Genomic DNA, 14,268 nt, shown 5'->3' on the forward strand with positions numbered 1-14,268 from the left:
TATGTACCTACCTTAATGAGTGCACAGGACTTTTGTTGTATTTACTGAGTGGGCCCTTGCCACCTTCAGAGGTTATTGGGGTCTCCTCTGACCTTGTTGTGAGAAGGTGGCCTGATATAGGCTGTCCACTAGTTCTAGTGGGCACCTTGTATCAGTCCAAACAACCCCTTATGGTGATAGGTTAAAGACAACCTTATGTGAAAGCTATCCTAGTGGTAGCTATGGAGAGCAGCCTTCAGGCTAAGTCTTGAAGGAATGTAAAGCAGCTTGTTTTACCAGTCTATAATCTCTTGAATGATTAAATGAAAAGACAACCACACCAGGTATATATTCAAAATATATGTATTTAAGATAAACCCACCCCTCTAGTCTCTTTATGAGACTGGAGTTCGAAGTACTTCAGTTACAAGTGTTTAAGCATCAGTAAAAGCACAAATACACTTTTGGGCACTAGGGTCGTACAAACCCATATACTAAAATAGTGGTATAAGAACCACGAGTGAGATTGGCAAGGTGCCTATCACCTCTAGAATCACTGGGACCCCAAGGAATCACCCAAGGTAGGGACGTCGGGGACCCACGGGAGCCGTATGCAGTGTGGAAACACAACTGCGGGTTCCTATTACTTTCTATGGGGAATGTCGCGGTTGGAATTTTAAAGATTAGTGACACTTCAAATCGAACTAGGGCCAAACCCTTTTGGACTTAGACAGTTCTAGGGCTTGCACCCTCGAGAGTACTGGATTACTTGAGTTACCTCACCCAGGGAAGCCGGTTGCATAGGTGTGTTTTGGTGTCGTATAGCGTTGTCGATTCCAATGGAAGCCTGCAAAGAACTGCTGCTGCCGAGAAGAGGAGAAGTGTCCGGAGAGATCCAAGCCTGGATCTAGGATGTAAGGAACCTGAAAGCAGAGGGGACAGAGTCTGGGTAGCTTGCCAGTGACCTAGGGCAAGATGGAACAATGCCCACAGATGTCGGGTGCTTCAGGTGAGTTGATGGGTGTCTTGACTCTTCAGCGACGAGTTCCAGGAGGTGTCGACGAAGTCCACGTGCTGGATTCGAGCTGTCCCACAAAGTCTGTCGAGTGCTGCGGTATCAGCAACCAGGAAGGACTCAACAAGCCTTGGCAATGGCAAGTCTCAGGAAATCAGAGAAAGGACTGCGGTGCAGACCAGCAAAGACTAGCAAGGGTAAGTAAGCACAAGTCTGGAGGAACCAGAAAATCACAAGTAGAAGTGGAGTTGCCATCATATGGACCTACTAGCCAATGGGCTAGTGATCGCGGAGGAGCCTCGAGTGGTTGCACTTGGAGCTGGCCCACGGGTCACTCGTGGAGTGGAGGCCAACAATCTTTGGTGCCGGAGGTGCTCAAGGCTGGGGCTACTTGGAGCCCAAAGCACAACTTCAAGGATGACCAGGAAGGTGTTGTTGCTGCAAAAGTTCATGGTGTCCAGGAGTCACAGTTCCACATTACCCATGATAGCCACGGGCCTCAGCTTCGCTGTGGACTCAGGGTAGCCTCGGGAAGTCTGGAAATCTACCTCTGCTGATGCAGAGCAGAGACTTTGGCGTCCGGCGGGAGCTTCAGCAATGCAGACCAGTCAGTTGCTTCTTTGGTGCCTCCCAAGCAGGGGAGTCACTCCTTGACCCCAAGGGAGATTTCTTCCGTCTTCTAGTCATGATAGAAAGTCGAAGGTCCAGGATATATGGTTCAGAGGTTCGTCCAGGGTAATCTAAAGTCCTAGGGACTGGGTCCCTATACTTATCCTAAGTTTAGGGGATGGACTAACTCTAAGGCTCCACCTATGGGTGGGCCTGGGGTGGGGGTGGTTACACCCCTTCCCCTTTGTCCAGTTTCACGCCAGAGCAGGAGCTGAGTGCCCCTGCAACCGGTTTGAACTGAGCTATGCACAGGGACACCTTGTGTGCCCCAGGCAGTGTCTCAAAAGCATTCTGTGAATGCACCCACCCTGCCCCAATACACATCAGCCTGTCTGGGGAGGTGGTTACACCTCCCTGTGACAGGAAACCTATTATCCAGGCCTCCCCTGCCGGAGTTTCCCCCAGCAGCAGGAGGCCAGACCCGTGTCTGTGGCATCCATTTTGTGATGCCATGGTTTTGAAAGGATTTAACCGGGTTTAGCCAGTGTGAACATGTCTCTCCCTCTAGAAGGGTGGGATGCTTCCCCCGCCGCCAGAACTGGCGGGGGGAGGGGTGGGTAGTATTCCAAAGCGTTTGGCACCAAACACAACATGTTTTGATGCAGCCATTCCAAAGTTAGCATTTACAGCGAGGTTGTAATGCACTTAAGAGTATATGGAATGGCTGTATCACAACAGCCATAAGGAAGTATTTCCGAATGCTGCAGAGGCTCAGCTCATGCTTGGGTACCCTCTCACATAAAACCCAGCACTCTGCCTTCAGGATTGTCAAGGCCTGCCATAGGAGTGGCTTATAGGTTTATATGTGTCTGTATAAGGTAGTGATATAGGTAGCCTATACCACAGTAAGGGGTGCAAGCACACCCTTACCCAGGTTGCAGTAGCAGACCTGTGGTGTCATTTTGGAGTGATTCCCATGGGTGGCATAATACATGATGCAGCCCCTGGTAGGCCTCTGATGTATCTATGCCCTAAGTGCATAGTATACTATATACTAGGGGCTTATAAGGCACTCCAGAATCCAATTAGATATGTACTTAATGTACATGGAAACCATTTCAGAAAGGAAGCAGCTAGGCTTTGGTCCTGATTAGCAGGGCCACAGCCAGACTAAAGTCGAAAAACAGTGAAACACCAGCAAAAAGTGGGAGTACACATGTGAAGCAGATCCTACTCTCCTACACTTGTAGCACCGTATCATTGTTGTTGCTTATTACTAGAACCCACCGCTACCAGGCTAGGTGCCATTCTTCCTGTATACCTGAAAACCCTACACAGGACCCTCAGGATTGTAAGATGTAATAATCAAACTGCCCATTCTGGCCCTTGAAGAACAGGTAGCCTTGCAATAGTGAAAAACGAAAATGGCTGCAATTTACTATTAGAACATGCCACACTCACCAGGGCATGTCCTACCTTATCCTTACAATGCACCCTGCCCTTGGGTCTACCATAGGGGTGTCTGATATGTGCACTTGCCCAGTCAGCATGATAGTACCAGACTGCACGCAGGCTCTGCAATGGCAGACCTTAGACACACTTTTACAGGCTGCTTCTGTGGGTGGCACAACCAGTGCTGCAAGCCCACCAGCAGCATTTGGATTTACAAGCACTGGGCTCTCCTGGTGCACTGTACTAGGGTCTGACAGGTAAACCAAACCAACCAATCATGGAATCACAGATCATACATCAATTTACAATAGGGAGCACTTGCACTGTGGCACTGGACAGCAGTGGCACAGTGCCCTGAGCAACTAACACCAGCAAAAACACATGAGGCAACAGCGAAAAATGGAAGGGAGACCTACGCCAAGGTGCCTGGTCTAACAATTTGCAATATTGATTTGAATTGATTCACTATGTGGCCTAGTCTGCCAATGGGTTTTCCAGCCAATTGACCCAGAGCTACGCATGGGTGCATGAAACAACTGTTTCTATTGTGTCTGTTTAGTTTAAAAATCATTTTGGCCATTAATGGCATTAAATTAATTTTCAAAATATGTTTTGTGTGGTATTTTAGTTTTTTCATGTGTTAAATTAATTAAATGTATTCCTTGGATGTGTGTGGTTGTAACTTGCAAACCAGTTTTTAGCCCTGTGGATTATCGTTTTTGGCACTGTTGCATTAAAGATGTTCGTTTAGCAAGCAGGCCTCCTTTGTCTGGCCAGTGTGTGAGTGTGTTTGCAAGTGTATGTGTTCATTGTTTTCCAGTCCTCCTGCTTGTTGATGTTGTGATGTGACCGTGTGGCTGGTGGAAATTTAGTGAAGGCAGTCAGTGTGCTTTTGCCTTAGGCCTGCATGTCTTCCCTTTGTTCCTCTTGGCTTATTGCCTCTTGTTGTGGTGGCCTGGCCATGTGTTCGGCAGCCATTTTGTGAAGGCAGTCAGTGTGCTTTTGCCATAGGCCTGCATGTCTTCCCTTTGTTCCCCTTGGCCTATTGTTCTTGTTGTGGCCTGGCCATGTGGCTGGCAGCCATTTTGTGCGTTCAGCCATTGTGCCCCTTTGCCATATGCTTGTATGTATGGTTGATCAATGAGATAAACAGCTTAATAATTCATAATTAGACGCCTGAAGGTAATTTATAATTTTTACTTATTTATAATTATTTCTTTTTTTTAATTTCTTTTTTTAATGTTTATGTTTTAATTTTTCTAATTTCAGATTCAAAGTAACATGACTTGGCATCAATTAAAAATTAACCCCATGTCTGCTGCATGACGTGTACAACAGTATTCATTGTCTACGGATTGTTCCATTCTATTGTCATTTGACAGCTGCAGCTCCCTGAGTGCCGCATCCATTCCCCGCCACGTGATGCACAATGCCAAACTATTCCATTTGTGTTTTTGTTGTTCTTCTTCTTCTTTCCTATCCTTCCTGGCCGTAATGTACTGTAGAGTACACCATGAAAGCCCTTGTTGTTGTCAAAGTCTCACAGATGGTTACACTGTATTGTTAATTTTATTATTAACTGAGTTTTTTAGTGTGAGCACACACTAAATTATATATTATAATATTTGTTTGTGCTAGTAATTATTAAAATACAACAATGCCACATTTCACTGGTGTTCTTCTTGCTTCTTTGCATTTAGGTGCCCAAGAAGAGGAGACATCACCCATTGTACTGCTGGACAGAAGGACTGCTCCCTGCGCACAATGTCACGTGACCTGTGACCACAGACATCGTTTCAACTTTTGAATCTAAAACAAGTGCAGCTGCGAGCTAACTGACAGCTTCAAGATAGCCCAAAGAAAGGGACCAGTACCAAGAAAGTCAAAGTTGCCAGTGAGAAGAAGTAACTGCCACTTACCACCACCAGTATGTCACCCAGTATCTTTTTGGAGAAAACAAAATTTACGCCTGCAGCAGCGATGTCCGGGGAGCAAGCTGGGAGCAGCAGCCCCGCATCAGCCGACTCACCCCACCAACCTAGACCCAAGCCCATGTCTGTCGCAGAGGCAGCCAATCTAATCACGGCAACGCCGACAAGACAATGTTATCTGGCCTGGACATCTGACAACCAACCGGCAGGAGCTTATCTCTCCTTTTTTCATCTTACCCCCTTTCTCCTAACTCTGGGTCTTCTTTACCATCTATCATACCCTACCAAAAGGGCAGGTGAACTCATAGGCTGCAGAAGAAAGGATCGACTTTGACCTCCACATCACACAGCTCTGAGGTTGTCAAATCCACTAAATGAACCTCAAGTCACTGTAGGAAAGTGTCCTTTTTGGATGGTCACCCCCACTCCTTTTGCTATAGATGCTGTGGTAATTGATTAGAAAGTGAACTAGAGCATGCTAACCAGGCCTCAGTCCCACTGCTCTTTCCCTCAAAAGGTAAATGTGAATTGGCACACCCAATTGTCAAGATACTTTAACCCCCACCCCCTTATAAGTCCCTAGTAATTGGTAACACTGGTACCCAGGGCAAGGGTGCTAAAGAGGTCCCCAGGGCTGCAGCAATACTTGTGCTCCCCTGAGTGGCCTGAGTAAAAGTAAAATCTACAATGCTGATATCGCAGCCTAAGCAAGTAGCTTCCCTGCTCAAGAATAACCCTTACACACCAAGTGTGACAGGGTCACCACTGCCTTAATACATATAAGTCACCCTTAAGGTAGGCCTCCAAAATCCCAGGTGGCAGGGTGCGTTGCATTAAAAGTACAGGCATATATGTACAATCAAGTTTACTGTAAGTGGACAGTGGTCGATAGGCCAACGTGGACTGGCTACTGGACAAAAACTAGATAGCCAGCTCCACCATATCACCACCAAATGTAGTTGTGTTTGGTATCAAGCACTGTGCTTTTTCACCCCTGACAGCATTCTGGTGTCGGGGGTGAGCTGACATGCACCCCGGTAGCATTCTTAGAGGTTGTCCCCAGGTTGCCATAACCTACTTGTATTTTGGCAGGTTTTCCAAACAAGTCGCTGCCAAGACAGAAGCCTGCCCCCCTGCTAGGTAGTACTATCACTCAAAGAGGATGGCGACAAGGGCCTGGACAGGAAGGAGGTCACACCTCCACCCTCCCAGCATGGCTAATGAATGACCCATCAGAAGTGGTGCGCCTCAAAGGCTACCTCACCTCTGATATGTAAGTGATTTTCCTCCCAATGAAGAAAAATGCCACCCATGCCCCAGGCACTGGTGTTTGCAAGCAGGTAGGAAATTAGGCATCAGTAGGCGTACAACCACAAAGGCTAGCCACACCTCTTGGGGCACTATCAGATCTGTACAGCCGGAGATGGCCCATGCCATCTTGAAAAGTTCTATGAATAGTAGTTCCGGGCAGTTTGGTGACAGACCCCCCCAATTGAGGTCACCTCAGGGGCGGATTAGCCGCAGGATCAGTAGCCCATTGGCTACTGGCCCTCACACCCCTAAACACCCCAATATCCAGTATTTAAAAGTAATGCACCAGTGGCAGCCCCCTGCACCCGCTGGACTATGACTTGTCCAGGACCACAGACAGGTTTCAAAAGGAAGGTAAAGCCCTCTGCAACCTAAAGACTTCACAAGGACTATTTTGGGGTGGAGGAACTAGCCCTTTGCAATCAGCAGGCACAAAAAGCACTTCTATGATCCAAAGAAGAACTGGCCACCCAGCTCTATCATGGTCGAGAACATATGTAACTAGCCAGGTTTCTTCTGGAAAGGATAGTCCTGCACCTTCTCAAGTATCAGCCTTTTGCAGCGTTCATTGGACCTCTGGAAGAAGATTGACCTAGTCATGACATTTGCCAGGACCAAGGCTTGTTGGTGGTCTGGCTGACTACTAACTGCTTCACTCAACACCCCACGTGGAAAGAAACTCAGCATTGTCCCCCCTCCACTCTAGTGGAACATTTCTGGAGTTCTTTCATACCAAAGACGGCTTAGTTGGCACACCTGTTACAGTCAGCACCCGCAGTCCCGTTTAGCACCGCAGATAGGCAGACACAAATGTGGCCCAAGACTCTGTTCTACCTGGGGATTCCTGGTCCAGCGGCCCCACCAAGCTTTTCCTTCAAGAGGCTCCTCTGAACTCAAGTATTGTAATTAAGTTGAACACCACTGCACTGCCCTAAACCCTAAAACACCACCCCCAACACGACCCCCTACACTGCCCGAACACCACTGCACTGCTCTAAACCCTAAAACACCAGCCCCAGCATGACCCCTCACACTGCCCAAACACCACTGCACTGCCCTAATCCCTGAAACACCACACCCAGCACGACCCCCTACACAGCCCGAACACCACTGCACTGCCCTAAACCCTGAAACACCACCCCCAGCATGACCCCCTACACTGCCCGAAAACCACTGCACTGTCCTAAACCCTGATACACCGGCCCCAGCAAGACTCCCTACACTGCCCGAACACCACTGCACTGCCCTAAACCCTGAAACACCACTCCCAGCATGACCCCCTACACTGCCTAAACAACACTGCACTGCCCTAAACTCTGAAACACCACCCCCAGCACGACCCCCTACACTGCCCGAACACCACTGCACTGCCCTAAACCCTGAAACACCCGCCCCAGCACGACCCCCTACACTGCCTGAACACCACTGCATTGCCCTAAAACCTGAAACACCAGCACCCGCACGACCCCCTACACTCCCCGAACACCACTGCACTGTCCTAAACCCTGAAACACCAGCCCCAGCACGACCCACTACACTGCCAAAAACACCACTGCACTGCCCTAAACAATGAAACACCACCCCCTACACTGCCCAAACACCACTGCACTGCCCTAAAACCTGAAACACCACCCCCAGCATGACCCATTACACTGCCCGAACACCACTGCACTGCCCTAAAACCTGAAACACCACCCCCAGCAAGACCCCAACACTGCCCGAACACCACTGCCCTAAACCATGAAACACCACCTCAGCAAGACCCCCAACACTGCGCGAACACCACTGCACTGCCCTAAACCCTAAAACACCACCCCCTGCATGACCCCCTACACTGCCCGAACACCACTGCACTACCCTAAACCCTGAAACACCACCCCCTGCACGACCCCTTCACTGAACAAACACCACTGCACTGCCCTAAACCCTGAAACACCACCCCCAGCACGAGCGCCTACACTGCCCGAACACCACTGCTCTGCCCTAAACCCTAAAACACCACCCCCGCACATCCCCCTACACTACCCCAACACCACTGCTCTGCACTAAACCCTACAATAGCAGCCAAAGCATGACACCCTACACTGCCTGAACACCACTGATCTGCCCTACACCCTAAAACACCAGCCCCAGCACGACCCCTACACTGCCCAAACACCACTGCACTGCCCTAAACCCTGAAACACCATCCCCTGCACGACACCCTACACTACCCGAACACCACTGCACTGCCCTAAACCCTGAAACACCACCCCCAGCACGACCCCCTACACTGCCCGAACACCACTGAACTGCCCTAAACCCTGAAACACCACCCCCAGCATGACCCCCTACACTGCCTAAACAACACTGCACTGCCCTAAACTCTGAAACACCACTCCCAGCACGACCCCCTACACTGCCCGAACACCACTGCCCTAAACCCTGAAACACCAGCCCCTGCACGACCCCCTACACTGTCCGAACACCACTGCATTGCCCTAAACCCTGAAACACCACCCCCTGCATGACCCCCTACACTGCCCGGACAATGCTGCACTGCCCTAAACCCTGAAAAACCACCACCAGCATGACCCCCTACACTACCCGAACACCGCTGCTCTGCCCTAAACCCTAAAACACCACCCCCGCACATTCCCCTACACTGCCCGAACACCACTGCTCTGCCTTATACCCTAAAACACCAGCCCCAGCATGACCCCTACACTGCCCGAACACCACTGCTCTGCCCTAAACCCTAAAACACCAGCCCCAGTACGACTCCCTACACTGCCCGAACACCACTGCATTGCCCTAAACCCTGAAACACCAGCCCCAGCATGACCCCCTACACTGCCTGATCACCACTGCACTGCCCTAAACCCTGAAACACCACCCTCTAGCACGACCCCCTACACTTCCCGAACACCAGTGCACTGCCCTAAACCCTGAAACACCACCCCCCACACGACCCCCTACACTGCCCAAACACCACTGCACTGCCCTAAACCCTGAAACACCACCCCCTAGCAAGACCCGCTACACTGCCCGAACACCACTGCACTGCCCTAAACCCTAAATCTACCCCAAGTACGACCCCCTGCACTACACAAACATCACTGCACTACCCTAAACCTTAACACACTACCACCAGCATGACCCCCTACACTACACAGACACCACTGCACTACCCTAAACCCTAAAACACTACCCCCAGCATGACACCCTACACTACTAAAACACCACTGCACTGCCCTAAACCCTAGAAAAGTAACCACCACCCCATGCCCAATCCGCCTTACCTCTCACTCCTCGTGGTTCCTCTCTCCTCATGATTCCTGCTTCATGTCGTCTCTGAGGGGCGGTGCACGTCGTTGTGAGAAAACGGAACAGCCTCTGTTTCCTTACAACAACATGGATCGTCTAAATTTTTTTAGAACTCATGGTCATTTACCATGCATACCTCTACAACAAAATTCGTTGTAAAGGCATGCATGGTAAATGACCATGCGTTCCAAAAAAATGCGTAGTAATGACTTCGCGATGTACAACACATGCGTGGTAATGCATGCATTGTAATGGTATCGCGAAGTAAAAAATTCACTGTAACGGCTGTTTACCGATCGAAGCCGGCCCCTGTTCTTCAGTGAGTTGTTTTTTTGATAAATTAGGAGGAAGGAATGTGTTTTTTCTACCGAAAAGTACTTTCCTAGCTGTTGTATTGTGAAAGTGTCCAGGTGGCCGTGTTTCACTTCGGGTGAGAGAGTGGAAGACACTGTTTGGATCTAAAGGGGTTCTGCTGTTGGACGGGGCCGGCGCGACACGTCATCAGAAAACACAGCTAATGGAAAGAGTTGTCCCCGAAGTGTGGAGCAGTGCCATGAGAGGTCAACGAGTGTGCGTCCCACCCCGCAGTATGACCGTACCGCATGACCCATGCTCCGCCTCCAGTGTACGGAAGGCAGAAGCGGCATCCATCGAACGACCGTTGTAGCACTGATTCTACATTTTGGAACTAGGGCATTTTAACCTTGATGTTCCTGCCAGATACAAAGAAGATCCTGTGTTAGTCAGTGCCCTTGTTAACTTTCTTGTGGGTAGTGGTGCTTGTCACTTCGCTGCCCTGCCGTTGCACACGACTGGGCTCCCCACCTCGTGTGCCATCTGCAGGGCCTCTGCCCTCGGATCACTGGTTTCGGTTTCTGGAGTGGTAACATTAACAGTGGCTCCCAAAGGCCTAGCCTGAACACTTAGGTGAATATCCCCTGCGGCAACATTCCGCGGAATTTTTTTCCTAGCTCTCCCATGTCGACAACAATGTCATAATAGCACGGCTCCGCTTGCGACACCGTATGACATCATAGGAGCCATAAGTGGACCTCGTCGGCATGCTGACGTCAGTTCCACCCATTTTTTCCGTGCCAACGAGGTAAACAGGTGGACCGACACATTTTCACATGTTTACATAGTATACTAAATATATAGATATATATATAAATATACAAATGCATAACCAATAAAGGCTTAAAGAAATAGCAACAGATCAAGCATTTCTCACTATTAAAACATAAGCATGATTAAGACATATTAAAAACATTCATGCCAAACAGTAAAAGCATCTTTTTGGTAGAAACAGGTGGACAACGGGGAGGCGGGTGGGACAGTGAGGAATCCACAGGCAGATACTGTATACACCAGAAAAAGCGTTACTGCCTGTTGATTCCTCACCTTTGGAATAGAATCCTCAAGCCGTACCTCACCCGGAGGAGGTTGTCTACCTGACTAGACCAAAAAATCTTGCAAAACAGATCGAACAAAATGGCCATCCCTCCTAACCTCCGAATCCAATAATAATCGCATAATTTTTTGTCAAAATTATATTGAAAATAATACTTTAAAAATACTTTTATTAATAAATTCAGACAAACATTTAAAGGAAAACTTTTATTTATAATTAATTTAAAATATTTCATACTTTACAAATTACACCGAAGTCGTGAACCCACTTTTCAAAATGGCTACCGGAATGCACGCAGCCATCGTGTAGGGTGCGCGAAGGGTGCACGACTTCTGTATAATATTTTTATTTTTTAAAAGAATAAATATAGTTTTCCTTACTAAACATTATTCATAATTTTTTATATATATGGATGTCCACAGCCTCTACACCATTATCAATCACCAACAAGGACTTGAGGCAGTTAAACATTATCTAGGCACCAGATCTATCAGATTTCGTGAACACACCAGTATGTTACTTGAGATGATAAAATACTGCTTGACCAACAACATCTTCATGTTCAATGGCAATTTGTTCAGACAGGATTTTGCTTTGCTCCCAGCTTCGCCAATTTGTTTATGGGTCGCTGGGAGGAGGGCATTAGATCCCAACCTGATCTGTCTTCTGATTGGACACAGGTACGGCTGTGGCTTCGTTACATCGACGATCTGTTCATTGTTTGGAAAGGGTCAGAAATCGAGGCTCTGAATTTCATTCAGACACTCAACGTTAATGAGTACAACATTATGTTGAGTGGCAGGACCAGCAGCACTGAGGCAGAGTACCTAGATGTCAAAATTGAGATTGTCAATAATACTGTCCGTACATCATTGTTCAGAAAATCTACTGCAGGTAACAGCATTCTCCATGCCCTCAGCAGTCACCCTGATACCCTGAAGTGGAGTATTCCCTATGGGGAATTGTTGAGGGCAAAAAGGAACTGCAATACGGAGACAGCATTTCTTCTAGAGAGTACCATCATTATCAAGCGCTTTATTGAGCGTGGATACCCTACATGGGTACTGAAAAAGGCCACTGAGAGAGCGAATTTGGTTGACAGGGACATTACCATCTCAAACAAATCTGAACATGACAGCGACAATAGTGAGAATCAAACTAGAATGATCATGACTTACAGTTCTGATGCTGATAAAATCAAAAAATTCTCACCAAAAACTGGGATATCCTCAAGAGCGATAACATCATAGGCAACAGTATCCCTGACCGCCCGAGCATTACATACAGGAGATGCAGTAACATCAGGGACATGCTAGTTCATAGCGATATTACCATCTACACACAGAAGAATCAACATGGCCTCAAGGGTTTTTACCCTTGCGGCCATTGCAAAGCATGTAATAACAGCATCTCTCGGAGACAGGTTTTATACAATGGCGTCAAAAAAGATCTGACACAATTTATGACATGCAGTACCACCTTCGTCATTTATGCCATTGAGTGCCAGTGCAAGTTGTGGTACATTGGTAGCACCACCTGTATGGCCAAAAAACGGATCTTAGAACACAGCAGAGCCATCACCAATTTTGATCCTAAATACCCTGTAGCCAGACACTTCAGGGACAAACATTTTTTTAACACCAGAGAAATGAGTTTTCTCATTTTAGAACACATTGCCAGACATCCCAGGGGTGGCAATAGAGCTCTCACTTTACGACAGAAGGAATCAAGGTACATCATTGATTTCCAAACCAAGACCCCAGGGGGTCTTAACCAAGAAGAAGAATTATCTGTACATCTCAAAGAATAACATGCAATTTTCTTCTAGTTTTCCTCTGTTTCTAACAACATCTGTCTAGCCAGGCTTGGCTGCTGTTTCGCTGCTTTGATTTTGCTCGAGACCTAGATTTGATGCTCTGATTGTGGGTCTTGTGGTTTTCCATTTACTAATTCATTACACCTCTGTCCTTGTCTTCGTTTCATTTTTTGTGATTTGATACATAGATTTTTTTCACTTTGTACGCAATTTTGATCCTCTCTTTTTTTATTATAAAATTACATGCAAAATTGCTTCAGGATCTTATGATCCTGATTTTAACTTCCACTTTTGTTGTCTTGTTCCACAGGAGGAAAGGAAAGGGCCCATCCACCAACATTCACCAGCACGGGCCACCTACCCTTTTTTCTTCCGTACGAGAACAAGAGCACATCATCACATCACTACATGCGGGTAACGTTTTGCAGGCATCCCACTTTCCAGTGAACAGATGGTCCTCTGACCAGTTGGACTAATTTTAGACATTTATCAGTGACTCTTGTGCAATTGAGCAGATGTATTTTGTTGCGCCTATATCGCGGATGACACTGCACATTACAACTTGTACGATTACCGCGTATCTTGGCATGTCACTCACATGGGTTGATATTCTATATTAGGTTGGTTGTGTGCCACTTTGGCACATATTTAGAAATGGGTTTCTGCATTTATCAGTGTGCAGTTCATGCACCAATTTTCTATCAATTTTGGTCACCATGACCGCTACCATGTTTGTCTAGTTCGGGCGATAGACACTGAGCCCAGGCAGTCTCAAACGCACAGACTGCCACATTTATATACCCACTGGCCGATTCAGTTTGAATCTTCTGATAATTTACGAGATCTGATGACAGCCGCACAGAGGTACAGCGATTTGCGGTTTACACGCTGCAACGCGACTCTGATATTGTTTTGTTACCAGGGCAACCATTGACACTTGTCAACTTTATTGAGACACCATGGTGCAACATACATTCACTTGTGCTCTATACAGCTGACTTCAGTGCACACTCTGGCTAGACATACCACAACATTTCTTTTATTTATTTTTCCTATCAGGACTGAGATCATTGTCATTGTACTTTATCTTGTTATATCATTTGGGCCACGACGGCACTGAACACGTTTTGAACGTTTCATATTCATGTCGGCGTGTAATTACATTACAAGTGTGCATTCTACACTGTATTTCATTGGCATCAGCGGACATGAAACTATTTTACATCACTTTTCGGGCAATGTGACAAGCGTGTGAGATTACAAATCATGATAACTTTCAATATGTCTGCCCTTTCCTTTGCACAAGTCCTGTTTCCATATCACTGGTGTGTTGCCTACATTTGTTGCCTGCAATGGTTGTAGTATTCACGTGATCAAGCTTCTGCGGAAGTGAAACGCTTGTGAATAAACGAGGATGAACACTGACGAATACTGAGTT

The sequence above is a fragment of the Triturus cristatus genome, chromosome 6 (genome assembly GCF_964204655.1).
Source record: "Triturus cristatus chromosome 6, aTriCri1.1, whole genome shotgun sequence".
Lineage (NCBI taxonomy): Eukaryota > Metazoa > Chordata > Amphibia > Caudata > Salamandridae > Triturus > Triturus cristatus.